The sequence below is a fragment of the Coenobita brevimanus genome, chromosome 38 (assembly GCF_032717465.1).
Source record: "Coenobita brevimanus isolate Jiangsu-jjx chromosome 38, ASM3271746v2, whole genome shotgun sequence".
NCBI lineage: Eukaryota > Metazoa > Arthropoda > Malacostraca > Decapoda > Coenobitidae > Coenobita > Coenobita brevimanus.
This window is the reverse complement of record NC_136991.1, coordinates 34,581,141-34,604,960: the sequence shown is the minus strand read 5'-3', so window position 1 is coordinate 34,604,960 and position 23,820 is coordinate 34,581,141.

Sequence of the window (23,820 nt, the reverse complement as noted above, 5' to 3'; positions counted from 1 at the left end):
CTGCACTCAGGCCAGTAATTCAACGCTGCCCATTTCCACAGGCTGTACTTTCATGGCACCTCCTGCTCCCATCACAATTCCAGCTAGCCTCACGAGAGTCTTTGTTCCTCACGTCCATACCTGCAGCCTCCCATACTCGTCATATTTTAGATAAAAAAGCATCTCTGGCAACGAGGTTGTCCGTCAGTCATTCATTAAAGTTTTTCTGGAAGAAGACGCAGAACTCATGTAGACAATGGCGCCCCTGAATTTACTGTTGAACTTTCAAGCTTATTGTTTTTGTAAGATAATTTGATCTAATTTTACATCACCCATTTTCACACGGTATTCCTGGCCAAGCCCACCGCCCACCAGCATTTCACCCCTTCCCACACAGTCCTTTTGCTCTTCATGCTTATTTCTTTATCTCCTCTTTGACGGTTCCATGGCTGATACAAGTCACGCGGTCGACGAACACACTTCCCGCTGACGATTATATTAAGCTGAGAATGAGTACAGGATCCTGAAAGTGTTAATACTGTCACCATTAATTTTTTTTTTTTTTTTTTGGCCAATACAGCTCAAGTGTTCTATTATATCTACTGTATTGCCAAATGATATTATTCTGCTTAAGAGCGAATCATAAGTAGCAAAATGTTAATGTTATCCTCATCTTCCTCACTTTTCAGTTCCAGTTTATTTCCTACACATCCTTCTGTCCTTGTTCTTCTCAATTCCCCTCCCTACCGTTCTCTTCAGTTTTCGTCTTTGCTCTCCTCTCCTTTAATATACTTTTCTTTCTCCTCTTCACTTTTCACTTTCTTTAACACTCTGGCAGTTCACCATGATTTTAACTGGAGAGCAAGTTGCCCCGACCATGAAAGAGTTAATTGTCACAGTGTTAGACTCCTGCGACTCCCTTTCATTTGAATAAACACACTAGAATGTAATACTAGAGTTATCCCGACAGTGAAAGAGAATAACAGGAGTAAGAGAGGTAATAACAGCAGTGAAAGAGATAATAACAGCTTCTTAATTTCCTTCACATCTTATAATTTGTCTAGTAGTCTCCTCTTTCCTCCTCCATCTTACCTCTGCCATTCCTCTCCTTTCCAATTGCCTATTTCGCTTCCCTTTATACTTTTCTGACATTTGTTCCACTTTCCATTCTCGTCCTGGCTCTCATTCCTCCCCCTTTTCTCTCGGTTCTTCAGCTCTCTCATGTCCTCTCCCCTTCATCTTTTTTTAATTTTTCTTTATTTTTCATCTCTGCTCTCTTCTTCCTCGTCCTCCCCTCCTTTCTTTCTTGTTCTTTCTTCTCTTATTTTCTTGGTCTCTTTCTGCTTTTCCCTCCTTCTCACTTTTAACTTTCCTATTTTTCTTTATTACCTTATTACTGTTATTATTATCATCATCATCATCGTCATCATCATCGTCATCGTCATCATCATTATCATTATCATCATCATCATCATCATTATTGCCTCTCCTAACATTGAGAGAGCTGTCCCTCCGTGCTAAGGGATCTTTGTATGCGGCATGTGTTAGGAGTGTATTGCTGTATGGTAGTGAGACATGGGCAGTAAAGGAAGAGGATATTCGCAGGCTCAAACGTACAGAAATGACAATGATTAGCTGGATGTGCAGTGGGTCCTTGAGTGCAAGGCCTGGGAGGGCTAGGTTTACGATGGAAGAGTTGAGAGGTAGGATGGGACTGGAGTGTGTTGGTGTTGTGATGAGGAGAGGTAGATTGAGATGGTTTGGGCATGTGGAGAGGATGGAGGATGATAATTGGGTGCAGAAAGTGAGAAGTAGTAATGTTGGGGGTAGGGTAGTGAGAAGTATACCGAAAAAGACCTGGGACGAGGTCACTGAGTGTGACCTGAGGGTTAAGGGACTAAAGAGGGAAGCTGCCAGAGATCGAGCAGCATGGAGAGCCGCTATTAGGTGACCAAGGCCGACGCATGCAAGCATGTTGGAGCCTTGAAAACCGAAAACGATTATTGTAATTATTATTATTATTAGTAGTAGTAGTAGAAGTAGTAATATTATTATTATTTTCTCTTGTCCTATTTTTTTTTTTTTTTTTTTTGCTCTCTCATCATTCTACTTCCTTCCTTTTCTAGTTTATTCTTCTTGTCTCATTATTCTAATTTCTTCCCTCCTCCGTACTTCCTCTCATACCGGTACCCTTTTTCTTCCTATGTATCTTTTCATATAATTTGTCGCTTTATACTTTCCCCTCTCTTTTCCCCTATCTTTAATTCCAATTTTCTTATGTACTTTCCTCTTTCTCGTGATTCTCTCTTTCCCGTCATTCACTTACTTCTTCCTCTCCTTCCTCCTTGCTTAATCTGTTTCCTTTCCTACGTTTTGAAATTGTTCTATCATTCCTCTTTCCTTGCCGTTCACAGTTTTCCACTTCCTTGAGGTTTATTCATTTTTTGGTCTCCTCCGTTTCTTCTTATACTTTGTATATTCCCTTCTCACCTTTGTACTTCCTTTCCTTTCTGTTTCCTCCTTTTATTATCTGTATTCTGTACCTTGCCTCTTTTCTTCCTTGATTTTCCCCATTCTCATTTTTTTTTTCTTCTTTGATCTGATGTTGCATATCCTAGTTCTTTTCTCGCGTTCCTCCTTCCTCTCCTTCCACATTGCTTCCTAAAATTCCTCAGCATATCCTATTTCTTTTCTCTCCTTCTTCCCTTTCCTTCCCCTGTCACATATCCGTAGCCAACTCATCCAGTTCCCATCTGTGTATCATGTCTATTTACCCTCTCTCTCTCTCTCTCTCTCTCTCTCTCTCTCTCTCTCTCTCTCTCTCTCTCTCTCTCTCTCTCTCTCTCTCTCTCTCATTCCATTTCCTACCTTTACCCATTCCTCTTCTTCCAGTAGTCTCTGTCTAATTTTCCATTACATTTCTATTTTTTTGCTTCTCCGTTCCATTCTCCCCGATCCATATGTCACTCTCTTTATTTTCTCTTTTCCTCTTCCATTTCTCTTTCTCCTCCTCCTCCTTCTTCTTCTCGCTTGTTCAACTTCCTTTACCACTCTCTTGTTCCAAATCTGTCACTGTTCTTTCCCTCCACTTCCTTCTGACCTTTTTCCAAGACCTTCCTCCTGCCCCTTTTTCCCTCATCGTCCCCTCCTTCTTTCTTACTCTCTTCCCTCTCTTCCAGATCTTCCTTTTTTCCATTCGTCCTCACCTTCTTCTCTTCCATCTTAATTATCTTTCTTCTACCCATTTTCCTCCCTCTTTGTCCTTGCTTCCTTCTTACTCCTTCCTCTCTCTTCTATTCAAGATTTTCCCTCCACCCATTCCTCGTCACCTACCTTCTCTCCTCTCTTTTTTCGTCCTGCTTTTCGCCTTTCTTCTTCACTTTCCCTTTCTCCTCTCATCGTAATCTTCCTTCTCGTCTTCCATTTTCATGTTAAGTCGTTCCTCTCTTCCATATCTTCTCTCTTTTGTACCTCATCTCCCTTCTTTCTTTTGTATCTTCTTTCTAATTTTATTTTCTACTTCTCGTTTTCTCCTCATATTTTTCCTCTTCTTCCTCTTCCCTTTCATTTCTCTTCCTCCACTTCCCTCTTCTTTCTTTTCCTCCCCTCCTTTCTTTTCTCTCCCTCTCTAACCTGTCCATTCTTATTCCGTTTCCTTTCCTTCTGTCTTTCTTCTTCCGTTTTTGCCCCTTCTTCAACGTCATTCCTCTTTCATCTTTTCTTCATCTTCCCTCTCTGTTTCCCTTTATATCCTCTTCCTTTCCTCTCATCAGGTTTTCCTCTTCCTCTTTTCATTCTCCTCTTCCTTTTCTTCCCTCCTTTTCCCTCTATCCTCTCTTCATCTTCCTTCTCGCAATCGTCCTTCTCCTTCTCATTTCTTTTATTCGTCTTCATTCTGTTTTCTTCACTTTCTGACTTTTCCTTCCTCCTCCTTTTCCTGCTTTTCTCTATTCCTCATCTTCCTCCTCCATTCTTCTTCCTCACTGTCCTTTTCTGGGCATCGTCTTCATCACCTTGTCATCATTTTCTTTTTGCCGTCTTATCTTCCATTGCTCGTCCTCCTCTTCCGTCTCCATTTCTCTCTCTGGCAGTTCATAATCTCTTTCCTGCCACCTTTATTTCCGGGTCGTCCTCTTTATTTTTCTTCCTGATTCTGTTTTCATTTTGCCTTGTCATGCCGTTTTCATCTTTTAGTATAATTTCCTATCCTTTCTTCACCTTTTTTTTTCTCCTTCTTCTCGCGTCATTCTTAATTTAACCCAATCCTCCTTCAATTATCTCTCTCTCTCTCTCTCTCTCTCTCTCTCTCTCTCGTAATCATCCCTACTTTGAAGCCAATTTCATTACGTTCTCTCTCATTTTAATACGCCTCTCTTTGTTTCCCGTTTTTCCATCTCTCTTTTCCTTTCTTTATTCTTCCTTTACATTGTTCAGTTGTTGCTTCCTTCTTCCTCGATATTCCAGTCAATCCTTTATATTTCATTCCTTTACCTGGTTTTTATTACTTTCTAAAATTCAGTTCGTTCATTTTATTATATTTTAATCCAACTGTCCCTTTTTTAATTGATTTCCGTGTTGAGTCTGTGTTTCTTTTCTTTCATTTTTCTTCCAAATCCTAAATCCCCGTTGCTTGCTCAAGTTGCACTCCCTTCAGTCTTTACTATTTATTTCTTCCATTCTTTCCAGATTATGTTTTATACTTTCATTTCTCGCTGGTACCGTTTTTCTTCCTCTGGTTTGTACCTACATTATCATATTTGTTATTCCTCTCATTCTTCCCTCACATTCTCTAATTTCCTCTCCCTCCTTCTCATTCCTCACTCACATTCTCTAATTTCCTCTCCTTCATTCTCATTCTTCTCTCACATTCTCTTATTTCCTCTCCTTCCGTCTCATTCTTCTCTTACATTTTCTGATTTCCTCTCCTTCCTTCTCATTCTTATCTCACATTTTCTAATTTCCTCTCCTTCCTTCTCATTCTTCCCTCACATTCTCTAATTTCCTCTCCTACTTTCTCATTCTTCTCTCACATTCTCTAATTTCCTCTCCTTTCTTCTCATTCTTCCCTCACATTCTCTAATTTCCTCTCCTTCCTTCCCAGTCTTCTTTCACATTCTCTAATTTCCTCTTCTTGCTTTCATGCTTAATTGCATTCTGTACTTTCAGTTTTCCCTTTTTATCCCCCGTTTTCTTTTCTTTTTTTTTCCCATCTTCCCTTAATTTACTGCTCATTTCTCATTTTTCATGTTCTCGCTTTCTTCGTCTTTGTCTCTTTTCTCATTGATTTCCCCGTCCAGGTATTTTCTCCCTTTCTCCGATTATAAGTTTCTTTCCCCTCGACAATATTCTGCGTGACCTCTTGCCTCCTCTCAGTTCATTTTCCATATTTTATTCATGTCCTTCTTCACTCCGCTTCCCTTCTTCTTTGTTTTCCGCCTCTTTCCCTTCCCCTCTTTCCCTTGGCTTCTCTCGTTTCTCTTAGCTTTTCGTCTGTCACAATTTTTTTTATTGTCCAAATTTTTTTTCGATGTCTCTTTAATCATCTGCCTCTTCGCATTTTTTAATTTTTCTTTGTTTCTGTCTCCTTTCACTTGCGTTTTCCTTCCTTTGTATTTATTTACCTTCCGTCATGTCGCTTTTAATTACTTTCTTGTTTTCCTCGTCTCTGTTTACCCAGTTTTTTATTAAGTTTATTATTCCCTCTTTCCACCTTCGCACTTATTGTTATCCATGCTTCCGTTCATTTTACCTCTCTGACATAATTTTTCGCAATATTTCCTTTCCTGCTCGATTTCTGTCTTCCTATTTATCCTCTAATGGTCTGGATAAAATTAGTATTCCATTTCAGCAAGTGCCAGATCAATGTATTCAGCTCAGAGCGAGTTACAGAGACTGTGAGAGTTCGCTCCACCAGAACCTTTTTCCCATCCATCATATCCAGAGTCTCTCCTCCCCCCCCCCACCCACCCACCCTTGCTCAGTTTTCGCTCACCGTCTCATCATTCTTATCTCACTCTCCATATTTCTAATTTTTTATTTCCTCTAACCCTAGATTATTCTCATGTGTCTGTTTCTCCTATATTTCATTCTCTTAACCATTATTATTTATTTAGTGTTTTTCTGCCTTCCTTTCCTTTAGATTTTAGGTCCTTCACATTTTTTATCCGATTAGCTTTTGTTTTTCTCCTGACCTCCATTAACGCCCTTACTGACCGAGATCTTCCCTAAACCTGCATGAAATCGTCTGACAGTAGGGGAAAAAAACTAAAGACGTCACAGTACTGAAATGGTTAACAGTCCTTTTTCCCTGTTCCATCATTTTCATTTAGAAGTGTGTTGAAAGATATATTAATTTTTCACTCCTGCATACGGTTCTTCATCTAGTTTCCTTATTCCTAGATTTTTTATTTTTCGTCTCCCATATCTTTTATCTGTCATCTCTCATCTTTTACCCCCATCCATCATATTCATTCGCCATTTTCTTTCCCCTCGTCCCCCAATTTTCTCTTCTCGCTCACAAGAACTTTATATTTTCTCAAGGCCATGCGTTTTGCGTCTCTCTCACCCTCAACCTCGCCAAATCCGTTCCTCTTTCCCTCCAGCTTATCTTTTTAATTATCATCTCTGCTTTCATTCTTGTTTTTTTTACTTTCACACATTTCACATTATATTTTCCTTGTCTGTTGCTATCCTTGTCTCTCTCCTTACCATGTTTCTTATTATTTTCCTTTCTTTTCCTACCTTTCATGCAATGTTTTTGTCGTTATATATTTCTCTTTCTCTTATTGTTTTCCATTTACCTGCGCATCATTTTTACTTCACTTACTGCATTCCTAGCTTTTTATGTTTTAGCGTTTTGCTCTTACCTCCACTACCATTATCACAGCTACCATAAGGACTAACATCACCACCACAACCACCACCATCACCATTACTGGTATCGTCACAGCCATCACCACCACCTTCTTCAGCAGTATAGCAACAACTACCATCACCTCCACAGCGACCACCACCACCACCACCACCACAGCGACCACCACCACCACCACCACCACTACAACCATCATCATCATCACCACAACTACCACCGCCACCGCCATCATCATCACAGCAACCACCACCGCCATCATCATCATAGCTACCACCACCACGACCACCACAGCTAGGATCACTACTACCACCACCAGTATATCTACCATCAACACAACCACCACAACAACATCTGTCCACCACCACCATCAACATCACAGCTTCCATCACCACCACCAGCACAGCTGCCACCACCACCGTCAGCACCACCGCTTCCATCAACACAGTCATCACCATCACAGCTACCACCACCACCATCATCATCACAACTACCGCCACCACCATACCACCTACCACCGCCATCATCATCAGACCTACCACCACCACCACCCGTAGCTACTACCATTTGCTGCTGAACAAAATCTCTTCATAGCATCAGGGAAGTAATGGGCATTGGGGTGTAGATGGACAGCCCCTCTCTCTCTGCGAAGACATGCGAAACCACAGAAATCCCCGCCGCCTCTGCCACGTGCACATACTGCAGCAACAATCGGGATAATTATTAGGGGCCAAAACACCCCTTGCAGAAAATATCAATTGACATGAACCTGACACTAGTTCCAACCATCTTCCCGAGTTTCATCAAAATCCTTTTTTCCAGTTTTGGCTGCACCCCCCTCCCCCCTACACACACAGGATTAAAGCGTATTAGATTTTCTTTCACTCTCTCTCCTTCTCTCTCTCTCTCTCTCTCTCTCTCTCTCTCTCCCACTTCTCACGCCATTTTTATCCTGCTTTCCTTAGTCCTAGCTTTTAGTGTATCTCCCATACCCTTTTTCTCTTAATATTTCGTTTACTCCTTCTATTATATTATTTGGCTCTTAAATCCGATAGCGTTGTTTTCCACTTTATGCTTTCTGCTCTCAGCCTATTTTTTTTTATTTTTTAGTTAGAACTCCTTCATAACGAACTGCTTAATTAAGGCTACATCCAATCCTTACAGTTCGAAGAGTCTCCTGTAAGTTAAATAATATCATCTGCAGGTAACAGAAATAATGAAAAAGATTATCTGCATAAAGTAACTAATCGGTGTTCCTTTCCCTCCTTACGTTTACTTTTCTCCGTCTTCCGCATCGTTTGTATTGTGCTTTCCTTAATAGTAACTTTTTCTGTTTTTTTTCCATACATTCATGTGCTGGAGAGGGATGCCTTCAGGCGGTGGCACCGATATAATCAGGCAGCTCTGCTACCTGGTTACACAAACGTCCTTCCTCTCCTTCCATATCTCCCACAAGGGAGATGGTGGGTTGCCGGAGAAGGGTTGTTTCGGACTGCAGTCCGTGTTCACGTTCCGGATGATCCACAGGCTTCAGCTGCTGCTGCTGCTGCCGCTGCCGCTGCTGGTCTCTTTCGCAACCTCTATTTTTCCCTCGTCTCATTTTTTTCTTTCAGTCCTGTGGCATATTATTCACTGTACTCTTCATACTCTTAGGCATTTTTTTTTTTTTCATTCGGGTTAGGAGACCTCCCTGATAGAGCATAGGCTACACCATCCAGTTTGAAAAATCTCTTCTTATCCAGATATGATGTAACGTAACCTATTCTGACATACGTTCGTAGATTTTAGTATCCTGTACTGACATATTATATTCATAGATATTAAACAGTAGGGAGAATCTATCTATCTATCTATTGCCAGACGCCTCAATCCCGTTTGGGGTGGCCACAAACAAATCGCCTCCAAGTCGCCCTGTCCCCCGCCATTTCATTGCCCTGCTCCCAACTCACACCCCCCTCTCTCATATACCTCTCCACCCCATCCCTCCATCTCATCCTCGGCCTCCCCCTCCCTCTTCCCCCCTCCACCTCACTCACATACACTCTCTTCGTCAGTCTTTCACCCTCCATCCTCTCCACATGGCCAAACCACCTCAGTGTGTTCCTCATAACGCTTCCTATCACATCCACATCCACACCACAACGCTCCTTTATATCCTGATTCGTCAGCCTGTCTCTCCACGTGACTCCACAGTAGGGAGAAGATTATAGCAATATCGAACAGGACAGTAATCCGAAGGTGGATGGAAAGCTGATGACTGGAAGAGCTGGAGTTCCCAGTTCATCAGCCTTCGGAACTAATTTCTTACCATCTCCCTTTCTTGAACTTTAACAGTGTTTTAGTAACACAGAGAGTAGGCTAGCAGACTCTCATATACATTTTCCTTTGTCAGCACCAAACTACATGCACATTACACACCGCACTTCTTGTTCCAAAATAAGAAAAAAAATGGCGTCTCAACAGCTAGCTTTGCGGCCGTAGTCTTACTCTGTGGGCAGGCGTTCTCCTTGCCTTTTCCATATCTTTTGGTAAACTTAACGCACGAAAGGGAGAGCGTTCCCCGGTGAACGGGAGAGAATTACCCCAGCGTAGTACTTGAATCCACGGGGAGTCTCATAGCACCCCTTCGCATGCCCCTTCGTCATATTATAGTAGCCTTGTGCAATGACAGATGTGAAAATTAGAAGGAACCTATGGTGTGTGTGATGGAAATTTTAATTTAATGATAGAAACATCGTGTAAAGAAAAAAATAAGCGTTAAGTATTTTTATCGTTTTAAAAGACTTCACCGCTTCTCTGGAGATGGTTAAATTACGCGAAACGAAAACAAAGATGAGATACTGTATCCATTTCCATTTTATTTTTTCATTATTTCTACCAAGCTGTTTATCAGATATTGTGCATGATGTTTTTATAACTAGTTTGATTATTTCATGAAATGATTCCTACAGTAAAGAATGGCCGAGTACTACCTAAACAGACGAATCATGCACAGCCAGATAGTTTGAAATACAAAGTCTCATGTTTGCGTTCGGTAAACTTTTATAAGTCCATACTATTTTGTTTTGGCTTGAAAGTATATTTTTCTGGTTTATTTTGGTATGATTTTAACGAATTTGAGATATGGTATATATACCCACACAGAGTATTCAAGAACAAAATGCCTTTCTTTAATGATAAAATAGGCAAGAATTGCGAACATTAAGATATTATATTGCATATGAACCATAGAAACTGTCATTTCTTATTAGTATTTTAAATTTAAAACTAATCAGTGTTACCAACGGTTTTCTGCGCCTACCCACACGAAGGGGTGGGCTCTCTTGCTTTCAAGATTACCACTTACATTGAGGTGTGAGCTTCCACTTCGAGCGGGTGCGGGAAGGGTAACCCCTTCCCTCAGTTTCAAGACTACAGGCGTTGGAATCCCCAGGGGAAGGGAAACCCCTCTTTTGGTGACGACCAAACAAGATATATGGAACCATTGTCTGACTCACTCTCTTTTCATTTCTACAGTACTCATGAACTTTCCTCTAATTCGATCTGTGTTGAACACCACTCTCTTCGTCTAAACCTCACCTTCTCTTCCTGTCTAAGACTCAGCTGTCTGAGGCAACTGATTGCAAAACCTTCTCTGTATCATCCTACGTTTCCTCTGGTCACTTAATTCCAAGGGCAGCTGTTGCGTACTCCTCTATGAACGCAACAACACATCTTGCTCCTATGTTCCTGAAATTAAATCCTCTAAATTCTCTGCTCTCTTGCCCTGGCTATACTGCCATTCTCTGACTAAATATAGCTGTGCTGTTTACTTATCCTCAAATTTTACTATGAAAATTTCTTTGACCATCTTATTTCCAAGACGTAACACTATCAGTTTCTTCTTTCTCTGAAGTCTCCATTCTAGGTGTTTTCAGTGTTCACCACCATCTTTGACTCTCCTCTCCAATCACTAATCCACCTGGTAAACAACCTAGTGCAATTTGTACGGCACTCTACCCATATCCCTTGCCGATTTGGAGAGAGTTCCAGCATGCTTGGCCTCTTTCTTGCAACTAATCCTTCTGCATATTTTTATTCTTTTCTCTTTTTTTCAGCTCCTCCGATCACAACCTCATCACCTTAACCTGTTCTATCACTCTAGTAAGACCTGTGGACCCTCCAAAGAAGCATCAGCTGTGGCACTTAGGAGCTGCTGATTGGGAGGCCATCAGGCAGTACTTCCTGGATTTTCCCTGGAGTGATTGTTGCTTCTATGACGGAGAGCCATCTGAATATGCCCCCCACAACACAGAGGTTATTCTCTCATGCATACAAGCATACATTTCTTCCTCTTATCCAGTGTGTAATGAAAAAAATAAAAATGGTTAAACCATGCTCATTCTGATTCTGTCCACAACAAAGAGAAGGCCTACAAAAGGTACCTGAACCAATGCACCCTTGACTCTCATATCTTTATATGTGTTTTTTTATTGAAATCATGCCAAGTCAGTTGTTCACTCTGTTAAGAGTAATTTCCTTTGTACTAAATGCTCAGAACTCAATGGCTCAAATTCTCTTTATTACCCGGCCAAGAAGTTTTCCGACAACTTTACTTCACCCTCCATCCTTCCTCTTTTCCACTCTGATGGTTTCGAAGCTGTTTCTTCTATGGAAAAAGCAGAACTCTTTGCTGAAACTTTATCCTCCAGGTCCACCGTAGATGATTCCATTATTATTCCTCCATCTTTTCTGCCCTCTGACTTCCTGACAGCTGACATTAAATATCTTCAGTTGTACTTTCTGCCCTCACTGGCTTCAGTACTAGCAAGGCATGTGGGCCTGATAGGGTCCCTCCCATTGTCCTCGAGAAATGTATTTCTCTGCTTACACCCAGCCTAGGTAAACTCTTTTTCCCTTAGTCTGTTGACCTGTACCTTTCCTTCTTGCTGGTTGTTTGCCCTCATTCAGCCTGTCTCAAAGAAGAATGCCAGTTTCCAGCCATCTACTGCAGTTGCTTTAATATCCTGTATTTCTGAAAACTTTAAATGTACTCGTATTCTTAGCACACAAAAGTTAAAACACTTTTCCTATCACAACTTTATTTCCAGCCGCGAAGTTGGGTTCTGCCAGGAACACTCCACTGGTGATCTTACCTTCTTTCAGACTCCTGATTATTTGCATTTCAGGAATTCAGTGAAAACTTTGCCATTGTACTTGACATCCCAAAGGCGCTTGATCTTGTCTGGCATAAAACTTCAATCTCCTAACTGTTCTCTTATGTTTTCTATCCTTTTGTATGTGCCTGTATCTCTAGCTTCCTTTCTAGTCGTTCTGTAACAGCTGTTGTTGATGGCCATCATTCATCTCCTAGAGCTATCAACAGTGGTATGCATCAGAGCTCTGTCCTATCACCAATGCTTTTCCTTCTATTCATCAATGACCTACTAAGCTGTACATCTAACCCTATCCACTCATTCACCGATAACTCCACCCCTCAACTTTCCATTCCCTTCTTGCAGTGTACATCTCAGCTGTTGCTTCAACAAGCAAGGGATGAGACTGTGGTACACCTAATGTCTGACTTGGCTCATTGCTCCTATTAAGGTAAAAGTCTTTATCTTTTTAATGCATCGCATCATACCATTGATAGTTATATGTATCGACCTGCCAGAATCTTCCGCAGGAGTATCCTTTAATTTTTAACAATATCAAGCTCAGTTGTGTATCTATTTTAAACATAATTTAGGCTTTATTCTCTTAGGTTTTATCTTGGAAAAATCATATTATTTCTCTTGTAAAATTTGCTTCCAAGAGGTTAGGTGTGCTAAACTAACTTCGTACCTTCGTTACTCCCCTATAATTTTTGACTTTATACAGGAGTTTATTTGTCACTGTGACGAGTACAACTTTCATGTACGGGATGGCTTCCCACTTCCAGATCGTCTCAATTAAATGGAGTCAAATGCTTTGCATCTTATGAACTCTCCTCCTTCTACTGGCGCCTGTCAGCATTTGTCTCTTCGACACACAGTTGCATCTTTACTCTGTCGCTGCATCAATGGTCACTGATTCTCTAAACTGTCTGCTCGTATCCCTCCACCACTACAGCGAGCTGACGCCTGTGTGGCAGCAAACTCTCATCCTTTTTCTGTCCAGCTCTGTCATAACAAGAGTTAACCGTTACTCCCAGTCTTTCATGTATGTAATAGGTCAACTCTGGGACTGTCTTCCTTTGTCTGTATATCCTAGTGTCTGTGACCTATACCCTTTTAAATGCAATCTGTCCAGACATCTTGAAATGAAGAGATCGTGAATTTGGCCCTGTTATTATTTTCCTCTTGGAGGGAACAATCGTGTGATCTTCTAGCCTTTGCTTCCTTCGTCCTTGCATAAAAAATATGGGGTAAGTACGTGACTCACTGTGGTGAGTATGTGGCTCAGTGTCCTTAAAGCGTGCATCTACAAGTGATGCATCATAAAATGCATGAAGACTGGTAGGGTGGGGAGGCCTAGAAGATGGCTGCTACAGAGTTACATAAAAAGATGAGGGCTTGGAGGTTGCCCGTACAACTTCGCTGTCTATTTCTCTTTAATAAACCTGAAGATTGTACGACGGACCTTTATCACAAACAAGAGCAAGAATTCAATAATCGTCAGGAGACAGCAAGAATAAACTAATAGACACTTTTTGACTTGAAGGGTCAAAATTTTTCTTTCCTTGCTTTGCTGTGTCTTACTCCATGCTTGATACCACATTTTATCAAATTTTTTCCTTAGTCCTTTTTTTTTTTTGCACCTCTCCCTTACCACTTTTCTCTTCTTCTTGATTTCATCAGGTTATTCAATAATCTTCATACCCTTTTTCCATCATTTTTTCCCGTTATTTCACGCCGTTTTTATGATGTTTTCCTTAATCTTTTCATCTTGCGTTGCGCCATTTAAATTCTTTGTTTAAATTCTTTAATGTTCATCATTATCCTTTGATATTGATTTTCCCCTCTCTGTTATTATCCCCCTCTCCTTCACCTCATTTTCATCAAAGTCTGATTTTTTCTTGTCCCAATCTTTCCATTATTATTTTAATTTTTATGCCTCCGCCACATACGATGGAGGCATTAAATGACTAGTCTGTCCGTCCGAGGGTGTGTGTGTGTGTGTGTGTGTATGTGTGTGTGTGGTGTGTGTGTGTGTGTGTGTGTGTGTGTGTGTGTGTGTGTGTGTGTGTGTGTGTGTCCGTCCGACTCTGAGCAAAGGCTTCAGGGCTAATCTCAAGGCCCACTAACCCTCCTACACCTCCACATGTCACTACTTCGGTGCTAACACCCACCGTCCATATTGAATACGTGCTAGGGCTGTCTCATACGGGTCTGGTGTACTGGTATTAGTGGGAATATTTTTACATGTCGGTGGGTCTTCTGGTAGATCAGTAAAGTCTGCCTTTTAGGAAATTCAAATCCTTATACTGTTCCCTGCCCCGGCCAGGATTCAATCCTGGGTCCATCAGGCCGCCTCTTTACCGATTCAGCCACCACCTGTGAGCGTGCGTCCTTAACACTTTTCTGGGCGCGATATCTCCTGGACCCATCGACGGATTTCCCCCAAACTTTGTCACTGATGCAGTATGAGGAGATGACTAACTGATTCGGTCAGCTAGGTCTGTGTCAGGGTCATATGGGCTCGACTTAGGTTATCCTTATGGACGCAGTATCACCTGAACCCCTCGACAGTTTTCAACCAAACTTTACTCAGTGATAGAGTACGAAGGGATGATGATCTGATTAGGTCAGCACTTCAAGGGGTCAAAGACCAAGTTCATTTACGTGCGGGTGCCATATCTCCTGAACCCCCTTGATGGAGTTCGACTAAACTTTTGTCAGTGATATGGTACGAAGGGACGATGAACTGATTAGGTCAGCAGGGTCAAGGCGTCAAAAGTCAAGGTCATATGGGTGTGGGCGCGATGTCCCTTGAACTCCCTCGATGGATTTCGACCAAACTTCTGTCAGTGATACAGTATGATGGACCGATGAACTGATCAGGTCAGCAGGGTCAAGGATATATGGGTTTGGACGCGATATCTCCAAAACCCCTCAACGGATTTCGACCAAACTTTGTCAGTGATGCAGTATAAAAGAACGATGAACTGATTAGGTCAGCAAGGTCAAGAGGTCAAACGTCAAGGTCATATGGGTGGGCGCGATATCTCCTGAACCCCTGGACGGATTTTGATCAAACATTTGTCACTGATACAGTATGAAAGAACAAATGAACTGATTACGTTAGCAAGGTCAAGGAGATAAAAGTCAAGGTCATTTGAGGTCAACTTAGTTTATCTTTAGTCTCATTTCAACCCACAATGAACCCTGTCATGGAGGTTGTATGGCGAGTCCGTGTGCAAGGCTTGACGGAGGCATACCAAGCAACGCTTTGCGTCGACACCTTGGGGCCCAGTTTCTCTGTGTTTCATTATTAGTCATTTCTCTCCTTTAATATTTAAAGAAATAGTTTTATTTTCTCATTATCACAACAATAACCCTTTTGCTGTAGCCAGTACAGTACACTTGGCTATCTTATTCAGGTTAGCACCAAAATATGTCCTTCATCCAAGAGAAATCCAAGAAGTCGGAGGGCTCATAAGTCTCTCTACTAGCCCTTTCCCTTTTGTTAATATTGCTAAGGATTTTATGTATGATAACAAGATGAGTTTCTTCGGACGATAAAAATCCTCTTCTGTTTTTACTCTTACCTGGTCCAGATTTTAGTCCTTTTGCAGTTAATTTCATGTATCTTCGTGACAGAAAGAGACAATGCTACCTTTCTACACACTTGTCTCTTCTTTGTGACTAGCATCATAATCTAGTATCAGTCCGTTTCAGCAATTCAGTGTTCAAAATGGAGAAATGGGATTATTAGGCCAAGTTAAAGTAAAAAGAGCTTAGCAGTCCATTTCTATGCTTATCTCTCATCTTTCCTTTCCCTTTCCCTGTTTTTCCCAATCCTTCTCTCTCTCTCTCTCTCTCTCTCTCTCTCTCTCTCTCTCTCTCTCTCTCTCTCTCTCTCGCATTCCATTTTCGCCTCATTTGTATCGCATACAACCTTTTTAATTTCCCTTTGCATCTCATTCCTTCTGTGTTTTTTTTTTTTCCTATTTTCATGATTTCACACATTTTTCCGTTCCATTACCTCCATTATTTTTTCCTCTGCTCATTTTCCCTTCTTGTATTTTTTTCACCATGCTTCGCTCCCTCTCTCTGTGTTAATCTCACCTCCCCTTTCCTCCTCTGTTCTCTTACAATTACCTCTTTCTTCCACTTCCTCGTTTATTAGCTTTCTTTCATTCCCGCTCTCTGGACGTGCACAGAATTTTTCTTCCTCTTCGTTCTTTTTCCTCCTCCTCCTCCTCCTCCTCGTCTGTTTCTTTTTCTTCCTCTTCCTCCTCCTCTTCCTTCCTCCTCTTCTTCCTCCCTCCTCCCCCTTTTTTCTTCTTCCTCCTCCATTTCCTCCTCCTCCTCCTCCACCTCCTCCTCCTCCTCCTCCTCCTCCTCCTCCACCTCCTCCTCCTCCACCTCCTCCTCCTCCTCCTCCTCCTCCTCCTCCTCCTTCTCCTCCTCCTCCACCTCCTCCTCCTCCTCCTCCTCCTCATCATCATCATCATCATCATCATCATCATCATCATCACCACCACCACCACCACCACCACCACCACCACCACCACCACCACGTCATAAAACATGAAAATCAGCATCAGCATCAGTCATTAACCACCACGTCATAAAACATGAAAATCATCATCAGCATCAGTCATTAATGATTATCACTAACAATCATCACCATTATCATCAGCAATCATCAGTCATTATCATCAATCATCCATCATCTCCTCCTCCTCCCCTCGTGTTGTGCCTTTTTAATCAGCTCCGCCACAAGATGTCTCAAAATGTTATTGATTGATTTCTATGACTTTTTTTTTGGATATATGGGTCATGGGCAAGGAAGTGTTTGTTAAACTTTGATTTTGAACTGAGTTTGAGCCCTAGTTCAGGGCTGTTTTTTGTTTGTTTGTCCACAAGATACCTAAAAATTTATTGATGGATTTCAAGTAATTTTTGTGTAAACGTGGGTCATGGGCAAAGGAAGAGCTGGTTAAATTTTGTTGGAGAGTTGTGGGGTATAGACGTTGGCGGGGTTAAGCGCTCGCTGAGTGGTCTTTTGTTTCTTTCTTGTAATACTGTATTATTTTTTCTTAGCTTCATTCACTCTGTCTGATCTTTCATCTCCCGCGCTCCCTTTCGCTGCCCTCTGCTATTTCTTTGATTTCTATCTGACGAAGTCAAGGAAGTACATCAAGAAAGGAATGAAAATGGAAGGGATGTTAAGAACAATGACGAGAAATGTGAGTGTTATTTTGGGAATAACGAAAGCATTTCATGACAGAAAAATGAGGAAGGAAAGGAGTGTTGATCTCGATGAACTGAAAGTGTTGAAGAAATATTTGAGATGGTTTGACCATGTGGAGAAAATGGAGAATGGGATTGACTGGAAAAGTTTACGTGAGTGAGGTGGAGGGGGAGGGGAGGAGGAGGAGCTTAAGGATGAAGTGGAGGGATTAAGTGGAGAGATATATGAGAGGGAAGGGAGGTGAGTTGGAAGCAGAGCAGCTAAATGACTGAGGAGAAGGTGACGTGGAAGCTACCCCTTACGGGGTCTGTCTGTCAATAAACAGACAGATAGACAGGAAGATAGACAGAGAGATATTCCAACATTATCGTACAGTTGTGAAGAGTGGACTATGCTAACGGGGCATGAATTAAGAGTGAGAACAGAGGGAAATTTATTTATTCCAGCTTTATTCCCGCACAAAAATACATCCATGAGCAAAAGTTCACCTACAGTTTCCTGCAAGCATTGTGTCCTGCTGTCATATTTCTCACTCCATCCCAAACGACAGGGAGTACCTTTTCTTTCCTTTTTTTTTTTTTTTTTTTTTTTATAAATTGTGTGCCGCAGATTTCTACCACAAAAAAAATATTTCATGTAACACATTCCATGGCCTCAGCCACTAGAGAAGTGTTGCCGAACTTTTACTCATCGGTGTACAGTAACAAAGTATGGACAGTACGTGATTGCAGTTAAATGGCTGCCAAAGTGATTATTTCTGACACTAATGTACAGAGTGAAGAGTGGGCCATGCTTGAGGGAAACTATACTTTCTTTTTGAAACTCTAACTTGGCCTAAAGTTGCCATCTCTCCAACAATAGTATTCGATAGATTAACGACAGAATATGGTGCTGGTCACGAATAAAGTTCTCTAAAAAGGACGTAAATCAGTTGCATTGTCTTCATCAGCCACTGAGCTACTGGAAATAAGCTAACAAAAGACGATAATCACTAGTCCTACACTTTTTCGTATTTGCGTCTTCATATCATCCTCTTCGTTTGTCATCCGTTTTCCACCTTCCATATCGCTTCACTTATTCTTGTATTTCCATTCCTTTTCTCCCCCTTTTCTTTCCTCTTTCCCCGAGCTTTTCCTTATCTATCGCTTGTTCGTCTTCCTCTCGCTTACTTCCCTGTTTTTTTTTTTTTCTTTCTGTATCTTTTCTCTTATCTCTTTGCTTTTTTTCATCTTTCTCATCTTTTTCTTGTTAACTTTCTTTTCCTTTTATACTTCCTCGTATTATCCGTAGTTTAATGTTTTCTCCCACTTCCTTCATTGTTTCTCCGTCATCCCTTTTGCATTTCATTCGTTTTCTCAGGCTGCATATTCTTCGCTTTTGTTCTTTCCTATTGCACCTAACATATTGTCTTTTCTCCCCATTTCTCATATGTCCCTCGTTGTGTCTGTTCCCTGATGATATTTTCCGTTCCATTTTCCTTCCTCTGTTTTCACTTTATATTAATTTTCATCTTAGTCTCAGTTTTTCTCTAACCCTCATATCTTATGCATTTTTATCATTTAATTTTCTCTTTTTCGTTTCCCTGTCGCGGCCTCTTCATTTGTTCATCTCAAACTACTGTTCTCCTTTTTTTCTCTCGCAATTGTTTTCACTATTCTTATCATTTTCCTTCTCTTCTTTCCATTCATTTTCCCACTCCTTCCTTACCTTCTATTTTGCCTTCCTTACTCCTTTCACGTACCACTTTCCTCATTTTTCTCTTCTGATATTGTGTTTTTCCTTTTCTTCCCTCCCCTTGTATTTTTGTAAGTTCTCGTCTTCTTTATATTCATTAATTTAACCTTTCATCATTCCTGGCAGATTTCTTCCCCTGTTTTCCGTATCGCCGTATTTCTCTTTTCAGGTATCATCTTTCCTCTTCTCTTTTCGTCCTTCTTCTGATTTCCAATGTTCTCCCTTTCCTCACATTTCCTCTTTCACTGTGCCCTTCCTTATCGTACGTACTTTCCTCTTTCTTTCTCATCATCTTTATTCTCATTCTCGGAGTTCTCTCCTTGTTTCTTCTTCCGTTTTTCCATGGTCTTGATTTATTATTCTTATCTTCCTTTTTCGAGTTATATAATTCTTTGACTTTCCTTTTATCGTATTCTTCCCTCTGTTGCATTTTTCTCTTCCCATACTATCCTCATCATTTCTTTTTTTTCTTTTTTTCTCATTTTCCTCCCATGCTAGTCTACTTATTTCGTTTTCCTGATATTTTTCTCATTTTCTTCCCGTTCTCTTGTCTATATTTTGTTTTACCAATAGTTTTCTCGTTTTCTTTTCTCGCTGTTCTCTTCATTTCGTTTTACTGATAGCTTTCTCATATTTTTCATGTTTCACCCATCATCTGAAAGACGGTAAGAGCCTGAAGGTGATTGGTTGCTACTCCTGAATGGCATTATTTGAGCAGTAAACCATAGTCAGCCGTCGAATTTCAACTCTTCAGGCCTCATCTGATTGAAGCACCTGAACCCACTATAGTACCAGGCGTCCATTTGGTTGTTTTATTTCCACCTAGCGCTGTATAGTAAATGGTTTAGAGGTACTAGAAACTATATGGCTCTCACGTAATGTAGGCCCACCTGAAGGTAGCACTACATCAAGTGAATGGATGATGCTTGTCCTGACCTACCCTGGTTTAAATTCCATCAGTGCCTGCCCTCGTGTTGTCTCTACTATTATTATTTCTCAGGAAAACATTGTTGCCGATTCTCTGAGAACAGTGATAATGAGTGAGACAGCACGGACTTTAAAAAATATTTTTTATAAAGCTGCATTCAAAAAAGCTGATATTGTGATTACTCTAACGTGGACATGAGTTATCTGAGAGGAGCATGACAAGTTACATGGAGACACAAATAGAGCGCTGTAGTATTGGTGTGGATGTTCTAGAAAGCAATAAGTGAAGTATTCTGAGAGAGTTTGGTCATGTGGAGAGGATGGAATATTAGAGATTCACTGGGAGGCTGTGTGTGTGTGTGTGTGTGTGTGTGTGTGTGTGTGTGTGTGTGTGTGTGTGTGTGTGTGTGTGTGTGTGTGTGTGTGAAGTGGAGGGGGGAGGGGGAGGTAGTTTCCGAGGATGAGATGGAGAGATGGGGTGGAGTGGTATACATGAGAGGGACGTGTGAGCTGAAGAGATGGCAGATAGATGGCAGAGGACAAAATGTCATGGAAGTAATTCAATTATGGACACCTAGTACGGGATTAAGGCGTCAGGCGATTGGTATTGATAGATAACTAGATATACAGAATCTTCTCATTCTCCCTTATCATCGTGTTCATCTTTATCGCACTTCATTATCCACCTTCGCCATTTGTCTTCTACATTTTTTTTTTTTTTTTTTTTTTTTGCTTTGCCTTCTTTCTCGTGGTTTCATCTCCCTTCCTTACTTACTTCATTCTCCTCTGACTTTTCTTCCACTATTTCTTCGTTTCCTCCTTCCTCCCATATTTTCTTTGCGTCGTTCTCTCCTCTCACTTTCTTCTTCCATCCTTTTTTTCGTTCCCTTCAGCCATCCCTCTTCATTTCCCCTGTGTTTTCTTGTTAATTTCTTCCCCGTCACATTCATCTTTCCCATCCCTTCTGCCTTCTTTGCTTCGTTCTTTCTCTTCTTTTTTTTTCCTTTTGTCCTTGCCTTATTTTCTACATCCTAATTTATTCCCTCTTTCTCACATCATCATACCTTATCCTTCGTTCCTCTCATTGTTCCTTTCTGTCTTTCTTGCATTTTGATCTTTCTCCGATCTCTCCCTTCTTCCCTGGTTCCTTTCTTCCTTCCTTCCTTCCTTCCTTTATTCAATCATTCCTCCTTTCATTCATTCTCTCTTCCCTTCATTCCATCCTTTCGTTCTCCCGTCTGTCCTCTCTTGATATCCCCCTTCCTTCGTTCCTTCCCTTCATACTCCCATCTGTTTTTATTCCTTCCATTCATGTGTTCCCCCCCTTCCATCTTTTCTTCTGTCCTTCCTCCCCTCCCTTTCCTCATTAGCTGCTTCCTTCATTCCATCTGTTTTTGTCATCCTTCCCTTCTTTTCTTTCGCACCCCCTACCCTCCGAATTCTCGTCCTTTGCACCTTCCATCTTTCTCTCTCCTTCATCCCTTTCTTCCTTCTCGCCTTCCATCACCTCACGCATTTCCTCCCCTCTCATCTTACGTCCCTATTTTTATTCTCTCTCCTCGCTGCCTCTCGTGTCATGTCCATATGTTCTCCTTCTCACCTCTTTTTCGCCGTCGCTCATTTTTCTTACCTCTCCTCCTCCTTTTTTTCCCCCTCCGATTCTCCTGTCCTTCGTTCCTCTGTCTCCCATTATATATATTTTTTCCTCCTTCCCTTTTTATTTACGCAAGGAAGAAGAAACCAAAGGCCAGGATATTTCCTCCATAAAAAAAAAAAAAAAAAAGATATCAGAGAGCCAAATTCAAGATCTGTTCATTTGCATATGCCTGGACACATTGCCTATGACCTCCAGTCTTTCAAAAACTGGAGGTCCTAGGCAGTAGGAACTACAGACGGAGGAAGACAGTTCCAGAGTTGACTTGTTGCATATATGAAGGACTAGGTGTAACGGTTAACTTTTGCATTAGAGAGTTAGACACAAAAGGGATGAGAGTTTGTTACTAGACGGGTGCTACGCGCCAGCCGCAGAGGTGGAGGGATGCAAGCAGAGAGTTCAGAGGAGCAGTGACCATTGAAGCAGCGATAGAAAAGAGATAAAGATGCAACAGTGCGGCGAAGAGACAGAGGTTGAAAGGAGTCAGTAAGAGAAGGAGAGTTAATGAGAGGAAGAGCCTTTGACTCCACCTTGTTGAGAAGAGCTGTATATGGGGAGCCTTCCGACAAATGAGGGTAATACTCAGCACTACTACTGTGATCTTCTGTCTCCCCTTTTGCTTTTCCTGTATTTTCTGTGCAAAAAATCAAGAAGCAGAGGCTAAAAATCAGCATAAGTCGTTCTTTCAAGGTAAAGCAGAGCCAAATTTAAGATTCCATTTAAGATGCCTGGGCACATTGCGTTAGAAGAAGAAGAAGAAGAAGGAAAAAAAAAAAAAGAACTTATGCCGGCTCTAAGACAGACTGATTACGGCAGTTTCAGAGTTGACTTGTTGCGTGTATGAATAACTGAGAGTATCGGTTAACTCTTGCATTAGAGGGTTGACAGAAAATGTGTGTGTGTGTTGCCAGGCGGGTGCTACGCGCTTGTCATTGTGAATGAGGGACGAAAGCGGACAGTTCAGAAGAGCAGAGACCATTGAAGTAGCGATAGAAAAAGATAAAGATGCAACAGTGCGACGAAGAGAGAGATGTTGAAGGGAGTCAGTAAGAGGAAGGGAGTTGATGTGACGAAAAGCCTGTGACTCCACCATGTTTTTAACAGCTGTGTGTGGGGAGGGGGGGGGAGGGACGTTCAACGCATGAGAGCTGTACTTGACACAGGACCGAATAAAACCCCTATATAAAGTCAATACCTGTGTGGGGGTAAATAAGACACGAAGTCGGTTCAGCACACCCAGTTTCTTGGACGCATTGTTTACAGGCGAGGTAATGTGATGCTTGTACGATAGATCCCGAGAGAATACAGTCCTAAGGATATTCATACATTACTAATGTATATTCATGCATTCATAGGAATTGAAATACCATCTGTGAACATTATGTTTTCAGTTGTACGCTGTATAAAAGCATTACTAAAGTATTTTTAAAATCTTCATAACAGTATGTTCTCGTCAGTAGTACGACCTCAGAATCACGCATTTACTCTTGATACTCTTTTCTGCCGTTCTGAGGAATCTCCGTCAGATGTTTTTACAAAACAATTTTTTTTTTTTTTTCATTCTACTCCCCTTAACGCTGTAAATGTTTAGGGGGTTGGGTGAAACTCTCTTGATATTGTTATTAAGGCCGGATCACATCGTTGGAGCCGTTGTGCCTCTGTGGCCAGCGTATCTGCATAATTCTATATAACTTCTGTACGACATGCAAGTGTCGGGAAACTTTCTTGTTATTACCTCCGCCAAGGAGGTTATGTTTTCGCCCCTGTCCGTTTGTTTGTTTGTTGGTTGGTTTGTTTGTGAGCAAGATTACACAGAGGCTACGGGACGGATTTCCATGAAACTTGGTAGAAGAGTAGGCCTTGGCCCAGAATAGACTCCATTAAATTTTGATGCGGATCCGGATAATGGTGCGGATCCAGGAACTTTTTTTTCACTGTCCTTAACATTGCGAGATAGGGCGTTTTCGAGATTTTCGTAAATTTTTCAGTGAATATTGCATGGATCTTGATGAAAAAAAAATTAGGTTTATTTAGGATGTTGGTATCTACGAATGGGTACAGTTTGGCGCGGATCCATATAAAATTCAGGACCTAGCGGATTTAAATATGCTTTTATAGGGGAGTAGTCTTTTTTTCAGCTGCATGATGGGCTTTGGCGGAGGTATCCGCTCTGCTGAGTGCGTCTAGTTGTTATTAGCGTCGGTTATAACTTGTGTATCTGTGTAACTCTTATGTAACACCTCTTCTCAAACCTCTCCTTTCCGCAGTTCTCCTTTTT